Here is a 23414-nt window from a genome sequence, read left to right on the forward strand (position 1 = left end):
GTGAAGTGATGATGTAATTATAACTTAAAATTGAAACGGAAGTAAGAGATTTTGCAATCATTCTTACTTGGTTTAAGTTATCTTTACCCTCTAAATATTGCATATAAACACTAGTTATATGATTTTAAAACTATTTATTGTACTAATGGTATAACATCAAGAAAGATTCAATAACAAATCAATGACAAGAATATGTACAAATTAGTTACCCATTAAATGATTACTGAGGTGTTTAGTTATAAAACATGAAGGATGGAGAGGGCAGACTTGGGACAGCATGAGTAAGAACTCCCATATGCCTTGACCTTTATATTTCTAATACTTGAGATTGTTCCTACTGATACTTGCTCTCACTAAAATTAATCCAAGAGTTCCATCAGAACAGAGACATTTAGACTGATAGTTGTACTGGTAATCTTTTGTTTGCTGTGAGAAAATAACTGACAAAATCAAATTAAGGAGGAAACATACAGTTTGGCTCACAGCTTTAGGAATGTTCAGACATGGTTATGTAATGTCACTGCTGTGGCCCTGTGGTGAGTCCCAGAATCGTGAAGGTGGGAGTGTTTAACAGCAAGGACCATTCACTTAATGAATACCAGGAGGTAACTCATCAAGGGTCCACAGACAAGATACACCCTTGAAAACACAGTCAATGACTTGTGCCATCAAACCATGCTCTGCTTCCAATAGCCCTTCCACCAACTAACAATGCCATCAGTTATAAACTTCAAAATGAAGCGATCCATTGGAGAGCATTGTCTTGAGATACTATTACCTCTGAAAGCCACAACTCTGAACATGCTTAGGCTAGGTACCTAGGCTTCACAACATGAATAATTTGGAAATATGCAATATAAAACACTAACAATAATAGTGACTTTACCCACATATGACTCTCTTTTCAGATCCCTATCACAAAAAGGAACTAAATAAAACTAAAAATTTAAGCTATTAGTATATTTATATTTAGAAATGTATTGTTTCTGTGTTAAAGATTTTGAAGCGAGGTATCCTGTAGCCTAGACTGGACTTGAACTCACTATGTAGACACAGTTAACATTGAACTTCTGATTGTCTTTCCCCTAGGTGTATGAAACCTTTTCCATAATTTAGTACAAACAACGCAATTCTTGTGAAGAATTCAATGAAATCTTATAAAGATTCGAAAAAGCATCTTTCACCTGAGCTACAACATCATGCTACTTTCTGAGTGACTTATTTCTTTCAGATTCTCTGGACATTAATATCATAAACTTAGCCACAGTTTGTAAATTTCTGAGCCAAATATTAATTTTCAATATTTCTCATTGACTAGCAGCAATTGTAACTAAAATATACTTCTGTAAAAGGAGCAAAATTCTTCAATAGCTTCACTTATTCTTGAATCTTAAAAAGGCCAGGTAATTTTCTTCATAGTACTATAGTCATTAAAAAGAATTTCTGAAATTAAACATTCCCACATCCCCAAGAGCACTTATGTTTATATACTGGGCTTTGTTTTCACACTTGCAATCTGTGGAATCCATATTGAAACCCACCTTTGTTGAACAAATATGGAGTGGAGACTAAATTTAATACTGTAATATGGATGAGGTTACAGAATCTCTGAAACACTAGATGTTACTGTCACATGTGAAACCAACTGTTTGTGAATTACTAATATAGAAACACTGTACCCATGTGCTAATTATGCCATAAGTGACTCATTAGGAAATGCGATCAGCAGACAGAACATGTGCATCTATTTAGTATGAGCTCAATTCAGAGTTAATTATGAAATTAAAGTTCTTTAAAGTCATTATAGAATGTGATGGAGTGGAGCAAAATGTAGTGCTAGTTAGTCACATATGAAGGGAATGTAATCAGTACATCTCTGACCAAGAAATTTAGGAATATACCTTTAAACAAGCAAATGTTTCTGTTTAGCATGACACATTGCTAAAATTTTTACTTTGAATATATATTTCAGTTTCATTTTGATAAGCCAGGAGGTTGTTTTCTTCCTATTTATTCATCTGGATATTTATTTTTTCAATTGCAACTTGTTTATTGAACTTGCTTTTGAACTAGAATCCTCTTATTAGTGAGTGCATACCATGTGCTTTCTTTTGTGACTGGGATACCTTGCTCAGGATGATACTTTCTAGTTCCATCCATTTGCCTAAGAATTTCATGAATTCATTGTTTTTAATAGCTGAATAGTACTCCATTGTGTGTATATACCACAGTTTCTGTATCCATTCCTCTGTTGAGGGACATCTGGGATCTTTCCAGCTTCTGGCTATTATAAATAAGGCAGCTATAAACATGAACATAGTGGAATATGTGTCCTTATTACATGTAGGAGCACTTTCTGGGTATATGCCCAGGAGTGGTATAGCTGGGTCCACAGGTAGTACTATGTCTAATTTTCTGAGGAATCTCCAAACTGATTTACAGAGTGGTTTTACAAGCTTGCAATCCCACCAACAATGGAGAAGTGTTCCTCTTTCCCCACATCTTCTTCAGCATCTGCTGTCCCCTGAGTTTTTCAACGTAGCCATTCTGACTGGTGTAATGTGGAATCTCAGTGGTGTTAATGAAAAATTTTCAATCTGAAAGATAAAGTTTGTGTACCATAGCCTACATATGTACTTGAGGTTGCTTAATTTATATATTGTTTGTAATTTTATAAATTATCCATATATTAATTCACACATTCAAAAAATTTCCAGGACATTTCTGAGCAGCCATGAATCTATGTACAATCACCTTCTAATAATATAAAAATAAAAAGTATCCATCAAACGTAGACTGTCCCTTCCCCTACAGCATTTGGCTGGACTTCTTAGCCCATCCTATTCAAGCTGTGACCTTCATGGCTGGCAGCCCCCAGCCTTCAGCTGGTGTTATCTCTGGCCTATTCAAGCTGTGACATTCCTGACCTGCAGCCTCCACCCTCCCCCCCCCCCCAGGTGTTATCTCTGGCCCTTGTTCTGTTGGGAACAATACAGCCATTTTCACCTTAACAACCAATGCTGCCTCAGGGCAGTCTCACCTGGAGACCAGCGGAAAACCTGCGTGACTGGAAGCAGGCAACCCCTGCGATGAAGAACCAAGGAATTCGTGGCCATTTGGGGGGCAGGGTGGTTTTCTAAAGACTGATTTCTAAAGACTGGATATATTTTGGCTAAATAATAGTAAAATCAGTCTTGATTGGCAAACTACTGTCTGTAGTCTTGACTCATCTCTCTTTCGTCCCCTTCCGGTTTATCCCCAGAATTCTCTTCCAGGGATCAGGTTCGCATGTGGACGTGGGCTGCTACAGTAGACTTATTTTTTTTATGTGTTCACTCCTTATAAAATAACTTCAATAATTTTAAATTTATTTTTATACATCATTTATTTATTTCCTTTCCACCACATTATCAGTTCCTCCTCTCCTCTCTGTTCCCTCCAAATTCTTAATCTGGTCCCCAATAATTTTGATCAAACTTTTTCTTTACCACCTTCTTTGAGAATATTTTAGTGTACTCAAAATATTGTTACCTGTTCAATGTTATACTAAAAATTTACATACATACTAAAATCTTTTAAATACTTTTCAAGTTGTTTTAAGCAAGGCATGCTTATTCTCTCTCTGTCTCTCTCTCTCTCTGTCTCTCTCTCCCTCTGTGTGTGTCCCCCTCTCTCCCCTCTCTGAGTCCATTGAGCTACAGCTTCTTTAATTATTTTAAAAATTACATTTTATAAAGCATGATACTCCAATGTGAATTTGTCTCTTCTGCAAAATCCAGAGTAGTGGAAAGAATAGCAGTTAGACTTCAGTATTTATATTAGTTGGACTTCAATATTTACATATAAGGTTTATTGTATTTTAACTTGTTGCAGTCGGTTTCTCTCTATCGAAATCTTTGGTAGCTGGAAAAACAAACAGGTTATCTGCCATTCTGAGTGTAAATTCTTGCCAAGTGTTTTGTACTGTTCGATTTGTTTTAAACTCCCTGGAGAGTTTTCATCACTGTGGGCTTTTTATTTCCTATTTATTTCAGGATTCATTCATTGGGGGGAAATATAAAAATTATTGCTCCTGTCAAAACATTAAATATAAATTACTCAATTCTAAGCTCCTCCATGCAAGTCACATCAGTTGAGGCAAATAAATACTTGCTAGAAAAATCTGAAAACCTCGAAGACCTCCATCATTCCTGTGGATCTAAATGTCTCACACATGCTGAGCATTGTGATGCATGCCTTTCATCCTAGTCCCTGAAAGTGACAAGCAAGTAGATAATCTGTGTGGTCAAGGTGATGTTGGCCTACATAGAGAGTCCCAGTTTAGCCAGGACTCTACAATGAAACCCTGTCTCAAAACAATCACACACTAATGTGTGTCTAAGACATTATTACATAACCTATAATTGATCTTGAACCTCCAACAGAGGAACAGGATATTAAAACAGTTAGAAATTCATGGAATAATAAATAGAATTGTGTGTGCATCTGCACCCAAACACAAACATACTTATGAAACAATTAATCAGTATGACAATTGCTGTAGATATTTAAAGAACTTCCAATGAAGACTTCAGAGGATCACAAAGCAAAATAAGTGGGAATGACGGATTTGATAGAACAAGGATAACAGCACCAGTAAAATCACCTTCAGCAACAACAAACACCAAGAACAGAACACCCCAAAGGACAGGTCTGATCCTCAGTGCTGCTCTTCCTATTGATCATGATGTCCAGGTTTCTAAGCCAGCATAATTTCCAATGATATACTTTTTATTTATTCTAATGTTCACAAGTAAGCAAAGCTCTGACCCTAAATCTACAAAAAACATTCTGATGCTGACAGGCCCAATACAGAAAGCTTCAAATGGACAACATGCAGAGAACAACTAGCTCAATTCTCCATAATTTTCTAAGGTTACTTGAAGAGCTTTGGAAATTAAGTTGAAACCATGATCTTATACATACTTGGACCACTGGTTTCTTACCACTAAAGTTGTATCTTGGGGATTCTTTAAAACTTTCAATTTTATGCTAAATCTTAGCATATTTAACAAGATTCTCAGGTTATGCTATCACCATAACATCATCATCATTATCATCATCAACAACAACAACATTAAATACTTCACTTTATGTTACTCTAAGGCTGTGGTTCTCAACTTTCCTAATTCGTTGATATTTTAATATAGTTTTTAATGCTGTCTTGACCCATAACCAGTAAATCATTTTTATTGCTAATTTATTACAGAAATTTTGCTAGTGTTATGAATCCTAATGTAATTATCTGTGTTTTATGCTGATTTTAGGCAACCCTTGCAAAAGGGTCTTTTGATATCCAAAAGTGTAGTGACTCATAGGTTGAGAAACACTGCCCTGGTAGCTTTTTGCCAAATACTAATGAACTATAGTTGTTAAAATATATCTTGATCATTCTATCGCTTGGTAGTCACTATGTTATTGTTTAGCATACATTTTTCTTCCTAAGTGAACTTAAGGGAGACTATAGAGAAACAAAAAAATTGCTATTTAATTAAATTAGCTTTATATTTAAAACCAATGTTTTAACCTCTATATGAAATCTTGTATAGGAACAAAAGAAAGACAATATCAGCCGGGCAGTGGTGGCGCACGCCTGTAATCCCAGCACTTGGGAGGCAGAGGCAGAAGGATTTCTGAGTTCGAAGCCAGCCTGGTCTACAGAGTGAGTTCCAGGACAGCCAGGGCTACACAGAGAAACACTGTCTCAAAAAAAACAAATCCCCCCCCAAAAAAAAGAAAAATAAAAAGAAAGACAGTATCTTCACACACTCAAAAAATAACAACCAAGTGAGTTTTCTCGTTTACGTGGGTTCTATTGTGGTCTAAGGAGGAAATGCTTCCTTTTTGGAAGACTAAGAGGAAAATTTAAAATGACAGTTTGTGAGGTAGGTGTTCACATCACTAGGATTCTAGGAAGCATTTTAGCAGATCTGGCTTCTTCCGCAGAATACAAAGCATCTCTTCAGTGTCAGCAGTAGAAAATACTTTAATTAGTTGACACAAAGTTTACAAAATTATTTGATAGGATGAGTTTATTAATATGTCATAAAATTATATTTCTGGGTAATATCTTCTTTCTCCCCAAAGTGAGTTGGCTTGTGATTGGAAAGATGATTGTCTACCTTCAATGAAGGAAGTCCTTTCAATCCTGAGTAAACTAAATATAGCTAAGAATTTGCAGAGGCTAGCACACTGAGAGGAACCAAGTGCCTATGTGTAAAAACTAAGGCCCAGGCAGTAACTAAACTAGTGAAAAACCACACCATGAATTCAATTTTTATCCTTTAAGTTCTGTATGGCTGTGTACATGTAAACAATATTCAAACCTAAAATCAAAACTACTAATTTAAATAACAAACGTGCCAAGAAAATTACAACATTTCAAAATTGTTTTGAGGGGAAAATGAACAAAGTACAAATATAACTGTTATGCTCTAAGTAGATTAAATTATGATATCCAGTACAAACAGAAATTTTAGGTTGTTTCATGGGATCATACTTCAATTACATATATTTAAGACTTTATAGAAGAAAGCATTTCTTTAAAAAAAAAACATTTATTTTATTTAAATGAGTACACTGTAGCTGTCTTCAGACACACACCAGAAGAGGGCATCAGATCTCATTACAGATGGTTGTGAGCCACCATGTGATTGCTGGGAATTGAACTCAGGACCTCTGGAAGAACAGTCAGTGCTCTTAAGCGCTTAGCCAACTCTCCAGCCCAGCAGTTTTCATAAATAATGAGAAAACCTATTTATCGAGACAAATGGCAGGAGGAAAGTACTCCTTTGGTTAACTTCTGGCCAGCTGCTGTTTTTCTAGTGCATTCAAGTCTACAGCACAATTCCATGTATAAGCATGCATCTAAACATGATGCGTATTTATCAAACAATTAAGTGTAGTAGTCCATATTTAAACATGATTACTGGATTTTACACTCTTGGCTAATGCTGTTGATACCAAATTCTAATAACACCTTTAGGTAATGAACCTAAAAAGAATTTTATTTTAAAATATACAATAACAAAAATGTGGGCTGGGCAACGGTGGTACATGCCTTTGATCCCAGCACTTGGGAGGCAGAAGTAGGTGGATTTCTGAGTTCGAGGCCATCCTGGTCTACAGAGTGAGTTCCAGGACAGCTAGGGCTACACAGAGAAACCCTGACTCGACAAACCAAACAAAAACAAAAATGTAGGCAATAAATTTGTCATGTATTTCAATGTTCAGTTAGCAATTAACCAGCCATCAGTGTCATGCCAATAGAAAAATAAGCACCTATATATTTCTGATAGTCACATTTCCAACACTGTAATAAAATATGTGAAATGAATTAATAGAGAGAAAGTTGATTTGAGATGTTAGATTCTGAGGTTTCAGGAAGGTTTTTCTGGATTTCTATATTCTAATTTATGTGTATGTTATACTTAACACAGCAATGTTATTCATGCTTTTGTTTCATTTTTAAAGAGAGTCTCACTATGCAGCCCTGACAGGCCTGCAACTCACTGCTAGGACACGATGTTCTCAAATTCAGACATCCTTCCTTATCCCCTTCTAAGTATCAGAATTTAACGTGTGTGCAACCATGTTCAGATAATGTTTCCTCTTAGATGATTTTGAAATATGTAAATAACACGGCTCATACAATACTAACTTTCTATCAGATTTGTTCATGTTTCCAATAATTATTTGAAGAAAATAAAATGAAATTTGTTATTAAGTGAAATTCTCATACTAATTATAATCATTCAACATCACTTTTTTTTTCTTCATTTTGTCCAGAAGATGCTGCTGCGGCTGCATAGATGTCAATGTAACTCAGAAACAGGCTGTTCTGCAACCCAAGCTTAGATCCACCACTGACTACAAAAGAGATAAATTCATATTTGTACTTACTTTATTTTCCATTTCACCTTGTGATTATTGCAATCTTAAAAAACAAATAAAGTAGGGATCATAAAATGTAAAAGCTTTTCTAAGAAATCCATTTATGTTATCTGATCTAGGAAAGAAACACAGGGGAAGATTGGATTAAGATGGGATGGGGCACTGAAGTTAATATGTGAACTGACATGCATTTAAAACCACAGCAAAATTCAAAGAAGACATTGTGACTGCAAGACTAGTGTTCAACTTGAGAACCAATACACACAGGAAAGAGAGTGCAAAAGAGAGGGGAGGATTTAAAATAATGCTTTCATTAAATTGAGTCAAATAAAATGGTTTTTTCCATTGTCATTTATTTTTAAATATGCTATACTAAAATTATTCCCCCATCTATCACTTTCTAAACTCAAAAAAAATATGGTGTGATTTGTCTTTTGGGGAACTCTTACAATTTACAGTATGGAATAGTTAAGTGTGGAACAAAATAAAAAATAAATTCTCTAAAATATCCTAACTATATTCCTTCTCAAATGAAGTGAAGGACTTCGTTATAGTAATACATTATTTCTTTTAATATCACTATCCATACCCTGGCCAAACCAACTGTAGTATATCCAAATCTCCAGAGACACATGTACTTTAATATGACTACCTGTACAAGCATGTGTGGACCTAAACAAACACACACACACATTCTCTCTCTCTCTCTCTCTCTCTCTCTCTCTCTCTCTCTCTCTCTCTCTCACACACACACACACACACACACACACACACACACCTTAGCATTTGGATATTTTTGATATTTTTTATATAGATTTACCCTTAGAGAAAATTTTCCTTTCCTTTTATTTTTCATAAGTGTTATGGTATCAGAAATAGGGCTAATACCAAGATAATGCAAAGGAAAAATTTATTTTTACAGCCTTGCAAAGCTGTATGACTCCCTTCATAGGAAGATGAAGTTTATCTAAGCTGTAGTAGAGGAATTCTTAGATATGTCCTTTATGACTGTTGCAAGCAAATAAAGCTTAAAGAGGAGCTTGTGCAATTGGAGCTCACTATAAACACATTGTTATGAGTTTTTAACTTCATTATGGTTGGGCAGTTTTGGAAAGTCTCCTTTTTCGAGTCAAGTCAACCTGATTTTCAAAAGGTCTTTGTGGTATGTTGGTTTGAAACCAGTATAAACAGTAGGAATAAAAGTCTCATTTTACTTAGGAAATACAAGGACAATGTCAAGACTCTGGAAACAAGTCAGGAAACGGACTAATGAGGACAATGGAGGCCATGATATTACTTAAGCCATAATAAAATCAATAGGGAAGGCAGAAATAGGGGAGTCAGCAACTAAGAATAAGGTGATAACTTAAAAATACAATGCTTTTGAGATGTCTTATGTGTGAGCTATTAAAATAAGTTATTTTAAATGTGCTAAAATGGATTTTCACAACTCCAAAACCTTAATAGAATAGTCTCTTTTGACAAACATAAAATGAAAGATAATGTGACTAAAAATTTACCATGAAAAGTATTCATTGTTCTCCAGTAAATCATAAAGAGTGAAGTGATCAGAACATACTCTTTTAAGTTTACTTATTTACATTTCAGTGGTTTCCCTTCTCAGTACCCCCTCACACAGTTCCTGATTCCATTTCTTCTCCCCTTTGCCCTTAAGAGTGTGCCACCAAACCAGGTCTCTCTCTTCCCTGAGGCCTCAAGTCTCACAAGGATTAAGCACATCTTTTCCCACTGCTGGAAGATCAGGCAGACCTCTGTTATATCAGTGTGAAGGGCCACATACTGGCCTGGGTATGGTCCCGGTTGCTGGCTCTGTCTCTGGGAGCGCCATGGGGTCTGGGTTGAGTCTGCTGGTCTTCCTAAGCCAACACTCTCCCCTTCAGCTTCTTCAATCCTTCCATTCATTCAAACCTAGAGGTCTCATTCTTCAGTCTAATGGTTGGCTCTAAGTATCTGTATGTGCCTCATCCAGCTGCTGGTTCAGCCTCTCTGAGGACAGCCACGCCAGACTCCAGTCTGCAAACACATCATAGCAGCAGTAATTGTATCAGGGATTGGTGATTCATCCCCGTGAGCTGGATACCAAGTTTGGCATGTCATAGACAGCCTTTCCTTCAGTCTCTTCTCCATTTTTGTCCTTGCAGATCTTTTAGATAGGAACAATTCTGGGTCCAGATATTTTGACTGTGGGTTAGTAACCCTGTCTCCGCTTGAGGCCCTATCTACTAGAGATAGACTCTGTTTCCTCTCCCTAATGTTGAGCATTTTGGCTAAGGTCACCCCCAATGATTCCTGAAAATTTCTCACCTCCTGGAGTCCTTGGTACTTGCTAAAGGGTCCCCTAATCTCTCAACCTCTAATGCTGCTTATTTCCAGTCATTCTCTTGGTCCCCTGGGCTTCTTCCCTGGCCCCATATCTGATCCTGTTCCCATTTTCCCCTCCTCCCCTCCGATCCAAGTACCTCCCTCCCTCTACTGTCTGTGAATATATACTTCTCCCTTCCAAGTGGGATGGAAGCCTCCTTACTTACATACTTTTCCATTTTCCTGACCCAGAATAATGCATGTGTAGCACTTGCTGAAAATAGAAAAAAATATATAGTTAAAAGCAATCTTAAAGAGTGAGAGGATGGGGACATCCTCATGAGGAAGAGGTATGGGATGGGGAACAGTCAGAGGGTGGATGGGGAGGGGAATAAAATCTGGATTGTAGAATAAATAAATAAGTAAAACTTTTTAAAAAAAATGAATAAACATCCAGCCAAAATTTTGAGGATATTTATGGATGATGTTGAATATAACATGTGGATGTTTCTCAGTAAGCAATGATATTTGCAATACTGTTGCTTGATTTCTGGTTCAGATGGGGTCAGTTGATGTCACTGAGTGTTTAGTCTTTGTAAAACTCTTAAAGATTTCTGTAAGTGCTTCCCATGTTTTTTCCACCATGTGATATTTTTTTTGTTTAATAAATGAGAGAGTAAAACTTTTTTTTTTAGAAACAGGCTCCCACAATAACCAACATAGTTTTACTCTCTCTCTCTCTCACACACACACACACACACACACACAACACACACACAGAGTGAGATAGAGACAAAGACAAAGACAGAAAAAGACAGAGACAGAGATAGACAGTCTCTCTCTAAAGAGATACACGACAGAGAGACAAAGTGAGAAAGACATGTAGAAAGACAGACACAGAGATAGAGACAGGCTACAGGAACAGACATAGACAGAGACACATATTCAAGGATATATTAACAAGTCAGTATTCAGGCAGGCACAAATTCAGACTTATGAAACACACAAAGTATGGGCGACATAGGAGACATGACATGGAGAACTCAATTCAGGCCTTGCTCTTTGTTAAATGATGAAATGGGAGTTAATTTGATTTCCTTAATGTTACACCAGCACATTATTGGTAACTTAGAGTTTATTTTTATTGTGTTAATACCTATCTCATTTGAATGACTATGAGGATTCTTTAGTGCACTCAGTCCATGTATAAAATTGTATTCATGATTTTCAGATAATGATAATATATAACGTTTTAATGACCCCTAATGGACACTCCACACATTTATTATTATTATTATTATTATTATTATTATTATTATTAGTGGATAAAGTGATTTATTTGGCTTATATTTCTAGCCATAATTCACCAGTAAATAAACCAAGTGAGGAATGCATGCAGGAACAGTAACAAGAAACAAAAATAAGAGCTGGCCTGCCCTCCTTGTTCTTTATACAAGCCAGGACCTCCTGAACAGGTGTGACAGTGCCCACAGTGCTCTGGGTCCTTCCCCATCAATTATTAATGAAGAGAATGTCCACAGGCAAGTCACTAGAACAGCATAAAAATACAATGTTTTGACTATGCATCCCTCTTTCTGGCAGATACATTATTTTTATGAGTTTGCTATTTGATATTTCCTTCAGTTTTACTTAGGTGATTTTATTTGCTTATTCTTACCATTTGATATTTTGAGTTCCTCATCTAATTTTGATCTAAGACTCAATCAGAAATTTAATTTACAATAATATTTTCTCATTACGCAGAATATAACATGGTGATTATTTTCTTGTTATATTTGATGGTTGTTTATTTTTTTAGTTTTAGATAATCACAATTGCTTATTGTTACTTTCATTTCTTGTACCTCTTAGCTTCATTTCTGTTGCAATGGTCAAATTCTCTGACAAAATGGGAAGGGGGTGGATGGAAGAACAGGGGGACGGAAGAGGGCTTATGGGACTTGCGGGGAGTGGGGATCCAGAAAAGGGGGAAATCATTTGAAATGTAAATAAAAATATATCAATAAAAAAAAACACCTTAAAGGATAAAGATGTAGTCTCATTCTCGATCCCAGCATAAGAATAGTCAGGAAGTCAACAAAGTATTGCAAACATCTGGACACATTATGTCCAAACATCAGAAGACAACAATGAATACCTGTGTCCTTTTCAGCTCACTTTTTCTATGTAGTCAATGGATGGCCAGTTCATGGAATTTGGTCTTCCACTAAGATATGTCTCCATATAAATTAATGTAACAATGCTAATCACTCACAGACAGACATGCTCAGAGATCCTTTTCTTGGACAATATAGGTTGTCTTAAACTAACAGTAAAAACTATCCCACAGTCTATGTTTCCCCTCAATATGGCTGTGTCAATCAAGATTCCCTTAAAGATTTTCATGAACAACTATAGAAATCGAAATACTATATCAGAAATTATTTCATTACAAGCACAACTATTACTACTACTACTAAACTACTCAACTCATATTTTTTTAGGCCATTAGAAATTTAAAGTATTAAATGTCAGTGTTCCATAACATGGCAAAATCAATATTTCTTCAGTAGGTATAATATCCAAAAGCAAAGACTATTTGTTGATATTGTTATTGTAATTTGCTTATCTTATTTTTGTTTTAATTTTGTGGCCCCCAAAAAGTCTTAAAATCAAGTATTTCATGACTTACCCTCACTACTATTCAGATGTTTATTACAAGACAACTGTGCTTTTATTATGTAATTTAAGTATATCTCCATTTTTATATTAGCAACTTTTTCCAACATTGTGCCCAATTGCCTATCAAGAAACAATTAAAGGGATAAAAGACTTATTTTGTATTAAGATTTAATAGGATAACATTGGAGGTAGAGAAACACGGTGGCAATGGGTCGAGTTACTTGATCATAGTGTTGCAGTTGCCATGAGTAGGCGGGAAACCTGGTAAGTCCCCTTATGGAAGAGCAGAATTCCAGTAGCCGGTTATTTACTTCCTACAAGCAAATGGTCTCATAAAATTCCCACAGCCTCCTCATATAATTTCACCAGATGGATAGGAAATGTTGGAACACTTGAACATTCTATATTCAAACCATAGTATCCCCAAGGATAAGAATATTTGGAGATAAGAAATATATCTAGTTACTGGTATGCATTATTTTGTGTCCATCAGGTTCCATTTAAAATGCTATTTTAATAGCATCAATATTAAATGTGAAAGATGATGAATTATGTTTATAAAAACACATTATATTTTTTTTCATTTAGCTTCTTAAGTGTAACCACTATCATAGGTATTTTTCTAGCTAATACTATCATATGTATTTGAATGTGTTCTCAACAGCAGTTTATAGCCAACTATGGAATCATACAAACACTGTAGTGTTTCCATCCATATGATGATCCTAAAATATATAGTAATCATCACTAGTCTCATATATATATATATAATTGAATATAATTAAAATTTGTAATGTCTCATTAAGTGAATTAAACACATAAAGTAATTGCTGGAAAACATTATTCACACATGATTTTTTTTTTCCTGAAAGTTCTTTAGGTTTTTCACTCAGATGGATTTAATGAGTAACAACTGTCACCATTCTTATGTGTCAACTGAGAGTTGATACTACTTTGGCACAGAAAAGAAGAATGACAGTTTCTGGAGCAGCTACTTGCTGTAAGGAACAGTACTCTCCTGAAGATTTCACATCAAGGCATGTTCGGTGGTTGGCATTTTCAAAGGTCACTTTGTTTCTCAGTAGTAGCCAGTTATTAAACAGAAAGTATTACTGACAGTTAAACACTCCTGAACAATTAGCTGAGCTGCAAGGTTTTTATTACTTAAAGTAGCACTGCATTTATATCATTCTTATCCTAATATGTATAGAAAATGTATAGTTTCTGCCATCTAAGTCATTCAATGTAGTTCTAGATTGTAAAATAACATTTAGAATTCAAATTATTATTTCTGTTCTGAGGACTTGGATTTCCTGATTAATACCTAAATAATACAATAATGTCTAGGAACAATATTTACCATGAGCTGAATTTTATGAAAATAGAATGAGTACATAGTCCATTTCTATACATGCATACAATAATGCACATATATATGCATTTGTTCATAGTATGACTCACCTAATAGTTTAGTCTATTACTGGAATGTAAGTTAAATATGATTTATGTTTAACAGAGGTATTCACATATATCCTATCCGAGTGCCTGATTTAATTATATATTCAGTAAATATAACTCAATTCAATAATATAAAAATAAATTGGTATTGGAAAACTTGAATTATAGAATTATGCTAAATGATTAAATATTTAAATTAATGATAAGGTTAAAAAATAATAAAGTAATTAGCAAATTTAGAGGACTAAATTTCCTAGAAGAATGTTCACATTTTAAACTTGCACATGTGAATTTGAAATACCTAAGTGATATCATGCCAGACTAACATTTAATACAATAATATTTACAATATACAATATTTACATTAAATATAATGTATTTTTATTCTTTAACCTATTTTTACAGTCCAGACTTTATCCCCCTCCCAGTCCACCCTTAGACTGTTCCACATCCCACACCTCCTCTCCCTCAATATTGAAGAGGACGTTCTTACCATCCACCCCACCAGACCTCCCCACTCCCTAGGGCCCCAAGTTCCTCACGGGTTAGGTGCATCTTCTATGACAGAGTCCAGACCTGTGGTCCTCTACTGTATGTGTTGGGACCCTCATATCAGCTGGTGAATGCTGCCGGGTTGGTGCCTCAGTGTCTGACAGATCTTGGGGGTCCAGGTCACTTGAGACTGCTGGTGTTCTTACAGGGTTTCCCTCCTCCTCAGCTTCTTCCAGCTTTTCCCTAATTCAATCACAGGTGTCACCAGCTTCTGTCCACTGGTAGAGTGTAAATATCTGTATCTGACTCTCTTAGCTGCTTGTTGGATCTTTCAGAGGTCAATCAGTCATGATAGGCCCCTCTTTTTAAGCACATCATGGCATCAGTAATAGTGTCAGGCCTCTAGGCCTCCCCTTGAACTGCATCTCAATTTGGACCTGTCAGTGGACCTCCTTTTCCTCAGGCTCTACTCCGTTTTTGTTCATGAAGTTCTTTCAGACAGGAAAATATATATATATATATATATATATATATATATATATATATATATATTAAATTACCTTAAATACAATGACAGCATATATTTTGAAAGAAACATATCTATAAAAGTATGTTTTATTCACCAGATATAATTTTCATTTCAGAAGCCTACAGCTAAACAAGCTCACCCTTTTTGATTTGTCTGAACACTGAGTGTCTGTTTCAACTCAGCTGTTCTGGCTCAGACTCCTTTCTAAGATGGTTGATTCAAACTGACTTCTCTCTGGTTCTCACTAATTTGCTCTTCTAGGCCTACAACTTTTTCTTGCATCTGTTCTGACTCCTTATTCTCTGCCTCCTTCGTAAAACTGGCTAGGTAAAAACAGCATCACTTTGTGTGCATTAGATGTCACATTCAAATACAGTTTACCTTCATTGTTTGGGGTTAAAGGTGCATGCTAAAGGCATGTTTGTATTTCAGCCAGAGGAATTAAATGTGTGTGGCATGTCTGCATTCCAGCCAGGTCACACAGAGCTGTAAGGTCTCTAGATTTGATCCCTTGTTAGAGCAGCCATATTCCTGGATTAAAATTTCTCTACACATATCTGAGAATTTGATTTTGGGAGACAACGTATTTATGTATGATGATAATGTTATTCTAGTTATAGTCAGGAAAAACAAAGTGTATTTAGACGTCAGCATTCTAGATTCCATAATATTTTTTCATTGCTTCAAAAAAGAAATTAATTGATATTTTTTCATTACTATACCTGATACATTCATAACTAAATCAGATAAAATTCATTTGTGTCTAATTTTAGACTATTATTATAATGACTAGATTATCGAAGAAAAAAATTTAAAAATACACCAACACTTCAAATTTTTGCAGTATTCTCAAACTTCAAGGAGAGGTATGAATATAATTTTCTTTATCTTCTGCAATTAAACCTAGTTAAAAAAAATCTAAAATTAATGAAATGGTAATTCAAAGAGATGACTGTGTTTATCTCAGAAAGTTCTGACATAACATCATGTTTCTACTGACTGCTAAAAGGCATTAGTACAGTATAATATTTTACATAATTTTATTCAGGATATAATATATTACAAATAGTCACATTTCTCAGTGTATATATTTAACATTTCACTTGAAAATTTTTGTAGTACTTATTTCTAAGTCCCAGGATTATATGGTTATTTCTTCTTGTAATGCTTCTGAAAATGACACAGGATTAAATGAAAAATAACTTTACATGTATAGCTTTGTTTTGAAAAAGTGTTTCAATGATGTTCATTGAGAAGTTGTGAACATAACCTTCAGCAGATGCTTCAGTGAATAAATATTTTATTCAAGTAGTTGATCCATAGCTAAGTGACATGTAAATGAAAAATGTACTATTTAAATGCACATCTTATATTTTATGTAGGCAGATGAAGGGCTATCTTGTGAAGAGGAAGAGTGAACAAATCTCTTTGGACTTTGAAACCAACAATTATCTCAAAAGCATCCTTTCACTTATAAACAGATGGCATTCACTAATTTTCTAAATATTTTCATAGTTCAGGTTCCATGTGGTTTTATTAACATCTTTGTCATAAGAAGTTGATGAGGAGAAAATGAGGTGATTTCTATTTGGTGTTATAATCGGTGTGGCCTATAGTGATATGAAACATATATTTAATTTTTGCCTTCTATTACTTTATAGTGATAATGACCCTAAAGGAAGAAAGATGTGACAAATTGTTTTGTTTACTTGACAGAGTCTTGAGTCATCTTTGAAGATACCCTCAGTGAGGGCTTACCTACATCCAGGATGTTAGGGGAGACTCTTGACTGCCTTAATTAATTTATGAAGACCTACACTAAGTGTAGATGGCACTTTCTGGTAGTAGGACCTACTGAGTAAAAGAAAATGTATTTACTTGTAAATTGTGACCTTCAGTCTCACTAGGGAGTACATTGAAGTTGTTGCTGGCCTTGGTTATTCCTTTTCTGATACTAAGGCCAAACTCTTTGGGTTTCCAATATTGACTAGCCCAACTTGCACCCCAGACCATGGGAAAGAACATTTTCTGACACTCTTAATGATGCTGTTAGGCTTGCAGACAGGAGCCCAGCTTAACTGTCCTCTGAGAGGCTTCACCCAGCAGCTGACTGAAATGGCAGCAGAGACCCACATCCAAATACTGGATGGAGATTGAGGAGTTGAGGGAATGATTGAGCAAGTCTTCCATTATGATGAAAGGAAAATAAAATCAGAAAAAATGCAATGAAAGATAATATAAAGTTATATATTAAAACAAATCTAGTAAATGATATATACTTTATAAATTATTATGGATTTTTGAGTTCATTACAGAAACTTATTCATATTCTTTATTCATATACATTCACTAAAATATTCAAAATTATTACAGTCTATTTCTCCTTTATTTTTTTTAAAGTAGGACTAATTTTGAAATCAGTGAAATGACATTAATTTCTATCATATATATGTTTTTAAGTTCAGTTGTACTTCATGGATATTTTCTTTATATATTTTTCTCTTGGTGGAATTGTTTGCATTTCTATTTCATATTCTTTTCTACATTTTGGATGATCTGATTTTCTAAGTAAAAGATCATCTTTATATATACCTCTTTACTTTTGTCCTTTTTATAACTTTTATGTATACTCTTTATACCTTTATACCTTATACTATTTAAAGCAGAATAGATAAAATGAAGACACATCATAAAGAAGCTTATTTTGTAGTTATTTATTTAAAATTTTTAATTATTTGCTTATATTTTTGTTGCTCTTATCCAAGCATTCTCTCATTGTATTGTCTATAATACAATAACAACATAGAATATACTTTTGTGAGAAGTATAAAACTGAAAGCAATATTCAGTATAAAATTGTATAAGTCAGAATATATATATATATATATTCTTGGATATATTGGTGAATATATTTCCTTGTTTATACATATGAATACTGGATATGGTTGTGTGATGTGAACACCAGATTTAAATATTGGATGATTTCTATTTAAATCACACTCCATTTATTCATTTTATGTAACATCTTTCATTGAACCTGAAGCTCACTAATTTAGGCAGCACTAGGTTTATAGATATGTGCACTAATGCTAAGGTATTTAAATACTATAGACAAAATTCTGATTCTCATGCATTACAAATCTAATACATACTGTGCTATGCCTATAGGGCTCCTAATTGCATAATTTATTTCAATGAATACTATTGCTTTGTTTTTTTATACCTGGTTCTTTAAATTCAGATATTTTGTTTCTTAAATATGGCTTTTTACTATTTTAGTTAATTTATGTTACCACAATATATCATATGAATTATGTACTCAGATGTTTGGATTAGGAAAAAGCTGCCAACTCAAGATACAGCTTGATAATCATATATATTTTGTGTTTAGAATATGTACATTTTATTATATTTTGGACTTGTCATAAAAGTTTCTTTACTTGGACTTGAGTTTTATAAAAAGAGATAAAAATTGATCAATTTGCATTCTTCTACCTGATACTCACCAGTTGAAAGATTGCATATTAATTTCTTGAATATGCAATCTTTTTCCAATGATGGTATTGGCTTCTTTGTCAAAGATCATAGGTGTGTGAGTTTAATTCCTGGTCTTCAGTTCTATTCCAACTGATATACCTGTCTGCCTCTGTACCAACAACATGCATTTGTTATCATTTTTGCTCTGTAGTATAGGTTGAGGTCAGGGGTGTAATTCCCCCAGAAGTTATTTATTTTTGAGAACAGTTTTTTGCTATTCTGGGGCTTTTGTTCTTCCAGATAAGATCTTTACAAACCCTACATCTCATAGAGGGCTAATATCCAATATATACAAAAAACTCAAGAAGTTAGACTCCAGAGAACCAAATAACCCCACTAAAAATAGGGTAAAGATGTAAACAAAAAATTTTCAACTGAGAAATACCCAATGGCCTAGAAGCACCTAAATAAATATTCAACATCCTTAGACATTAGGGAAATATAAATCAAAATGACCCTGAGATTCCACTTCATACCAGTCAGGTCAACACAACTGACAGCAGATGCTGGTGAGGGTGTGGAGAAAGAGGAACACTCCTTCATTGCTGGTGGAATTTCAAGCTGATACAACTACTCTGAAAATAAGTTTGGTAGGTCCTCAGTAAATTGGACATAGTACTACCTCAGGACACAGCTATACCGCTCTTGGACATCTATCCAGAAGATGCTCCAACATGTAATAAGGACACATGCCCCATTATGTGCCTTATTTATAAAAATCAGAAACTGGAAACAGCCCAGATGTCCCTCAACAAAGGAGTGAATACAGAAAATGTGGTACCTTTGCACAATGAAGTAGTTCTCAGCTATTAAAAATAATGACTTCTACAATTTTGCAGGCAAATTGATGAAACTAGAAAATATCATCCTGGGTGAGGTAATCCAATCACAAATCATCACAGATTATATTTACTCACTGATAAGTAAGTATGAGACAAAAAGCTCAGAATACCCATGATACAACACAAAAACCATATGAAGCTTAAGAAGAAGGAAGGACAAAGTGTGAATGCTTCAGTCCTACTTAGAAGAGGGAACAAATTTATCACTGGTGGTAGAGTGAGGGAGGAATCATGGAGGAAAACAGGAGGGGGAGGTGAAATGGGGGGGCAGAAATAGGTGTGGGAGCAGGCTGGGGAGAAATACAGAGGGCACAGAAATTGAAGAGAGGTGTGGAGCAGTGGAGGATAAGGAATTGGGCATAGCCACTAGAAATTTCCAAATGCCAGGGAAACGAGAAGTTCCCAGAACCCAACTAGGATGACATTAGTTGGAATATCCAACAAAGTGGAAGCAGAACCTCTAGAGACCTTACCTGGTTGAGGTATGGCTCAGAGACTGAAGGAAAGGCTATTCAAAGATTGCCCCACCTAGGGATCCATCCCATCTGGTGAAACCAAACCCAAACACTATTGCTGATACCAAGAAGTGATTCCTGACAGGAGCCTGGTATAGCAGTCCCCTGAGGAGCTCTTCCAGAGCTTGGCCAATACAAATCCTGATGCTAAAATCAAACCATCAGACTGAGCACAGGGACTCCAATGAAGGAGTTAGGAAAATGACTGAAGGAGCTGAAGGTGTTTGCAACCACATAGAAAGAACAACAATATCAGTCAGCTATACCCACCCCCGAGAGCTCCCAGGGCCTAAACCACCAACCAAAGAGTACACATGGAGGGACACATGGCTCCAGCTGCATATGTAGCAGAGGATTGCCTTATCTGACATCAATAGGAGGGGAGGTACTTGGTCCTGTGGAGGCTTGATGCCCCAGTGTAGGGGAAGCTAGGGTGAAGTGGCAGGAATGGTGGGAGAGCTCCCTCATAGAAGTAGGGGACTGTTCATAGGATAAGGTGGTTGCAGAGAGAAGGGGGAAAACTTTTGAAATGTGACAAAATAACCAATATAAGTTTCTTTTTATAATGCTGTTTTAATGACAGTTCCAAAAACCATTTTTGGATAAGATCCATTAATCTTTAAATAGGAGAATAATATGGGTAAATAGTACATTCAGATTTTATAAGAGTGTAAGAAATCATTCTAGAAAGATCTTGGAAAATAGCCATCGTATACTTTTCAAGCAGTTCTACTATTGGGAAAAATGCAAATCTAAGTCGTGCATTAATCAGATAAAATATAGAAGCATATTTTTTCTTCAGCAGATATTATAAACAAAAAAAATTATGATTTATTAGTGTTAACTTTTAAAACCACCAGTTAGAATTAAGAGCATTTCTATTTCTTACTAAAATTGAACTGGAAACTTTACATAATGGAGTTTATTTTGATTCTTTTTAAATGTACTTAAAATAATTCTGAATGACAGTAGATAAATATTGAATTAAAAATGATCTACTTTACTTTATTTTTTTATTGATATATTTTTTTATTTACATTTCAAATGATTTCCCATTTTCTGGGTCCCCACTCACCGCGAGTCCCATAAGCCCTCTTCCGTCCCCCTGTTCTTCCATCCACCCCTTCTCACTTCCCTGTTCTGGAATTCCCCTATACTCTTGCACTGAGTCTTTCCAGAACCAGGGACCACTCCTCTATTCTTTTTGGACATCATTTAATTTGTGGATTATGTCCTGGGTATTCAAAGTTTCTAGGCTAATATCCACTTATCAGTGAGTGCATACCATGATTGATCTTTTGAGACTGGGTTACCTCACTTAGTATGATGTTCTCCAGCTCCATCCATTTGTCTAAGAATTTCATGAATTCATGGTTTCTAATGGCTGAATAGTACTCCATTGTGTAAATGTACCACATTTTTTGTATCCATTCCTCCGTTGAAGGATACCTAGGTTCTTTCCAGCTTCTGGCTACTACAAATAGGGCTGCTATGAACATAGTGGAGCATGTGTCCTTATTGCATGCTGAAGAATCCTCTGGATATATGCCCAGGAGTGGTATAACAGGGTCCTCAGGAAGTGACATGCACAGTTTTCTGAGGAACCGCCAGACTGATTTCCAAAGTGGTTGCACCATCTTGCAATCCCACCAGCAGTGGAAGAATGTTCCTCTTTCTCCACATCCTCGCCAACACCTGCTGTCTCCTGAGTTTTTGACCTTAGCCATTCTGACTGGTGTGAGGTGAAATCTCAGGGTTGTTTTGATTTGCATTTCCCTAATGATTAATGATGCTGAACATTTCTTAAGGTGTTTCTCAGTTCTCAGAAGTTCTTCATGTGAAAATTCTTTGTTTAGCTCCTTACCCCACTTTTTAATGGGGTTATTTGTTTCTCTGGGTTCTACTTTCTTGAGTTCTTTGTATATATTAGATATTAGCTCTCTGTCGGATTTAGGGTTGGTGAAGATCCTTTCCCAGTCTGTTGGTTGACGTTTTGTCTTTTTGACGGTGTCCTTTGCCTTACAGAAACTTTATAGTTTTATGAGGTCCCATTTGTCAATTCTTGATCTTAGAGCATAAGCTATTGGTGTTCTATTCAAGAACTTTTCCCCTGTGCCCATGTCCTCCAGGGTCTTCCCCAGTTTCTTTTCAATTAGTTTCAGTGTGTCAGGTTTTATGTGGAGGTCCTTGATCCAATTGGAGTTGAGCTTGGTACAAGGAGATAAGAATGGATCGATGCACATTCTTCTGCATGCTGACCTCCAATTGAACCAGCACCATTTGTTGAAAAGACTATCTTTTTTCCACTGGATGCTTTCAGCTCCTTTGTCGAAGACCAAGTGACCATAGGTGTGTTGGTTCATTTCTGGGTCTTCAATCCTATTCCATTGATCCGTTTACCTGATATTGTACCAATACCATGCAGTTTTTTTTTTTTTATCACTATTTCTCTGTAGTAGAGTTTAAAGTCTGGGATACTGAATCCCCCTCAAGTTCTTTTACTGTTGAGATAGTTTTAGCTATCCTGGATTTTTTGTTATTCCAGAAGAATTTGAGAATTGCTCTTTCTAGCTCTATGAAGAACTAGGTTGGGATTTTTATGGGGATAAAATTGAATCTGTAGATTGCCTTTGGCAAGATGGCCATTTTAACTATATTAATCCTGCCAATCCACGAGCATGGAAGGTTTTTCCAATTTCTGAGATCTTCTTTGATTTCCTTCTTCAGAGATCTGAAGTTCTTGTCATATAGGTCTTTCACTTGTTTGGTTAGAGTCACCCCAAGATACTTTATGTTGTTTGTAGCTATTGTGAAGGGGTTCATTTCCCTAAATTCTTTCTCAGTCTGCTTATCCTTTGAATATATAAAGGGTACTGATTTGCTTGCATTGATTTTGTAGCCAGCCACTTTGCTGAAGTTATCAGCTGTAGGAGTTCTCTAGTAGAGTTTTAGGGTCACTTAAGTATACGATCATATCATCTGCAAACTTCTTCCTTTCCAATTTGTATCCCTTTGACTTCCTTCTGTTGTCTAATTGCTTTAGCTAGGACTTCAAGAGCTATATTGAAAAGATATGGAGAGAGGGGGCAGCCTTGTCTAGTCCCTG

The sequence above is a fragment of the Apodemus sylvaticus genome, chromosome 16 (assembly GCF_947179515.1).
Source record: "Apodemus sylvaticus chromosome 16, mApoSyl1.1, whole genome shotgun sequence".
NCBI classification, from domain to species: Eukaryota; Metazoa; Chordata; class Mammalia; order Rodentia; family Muridae; genus Apodemus; species Apodemus sylvaticus.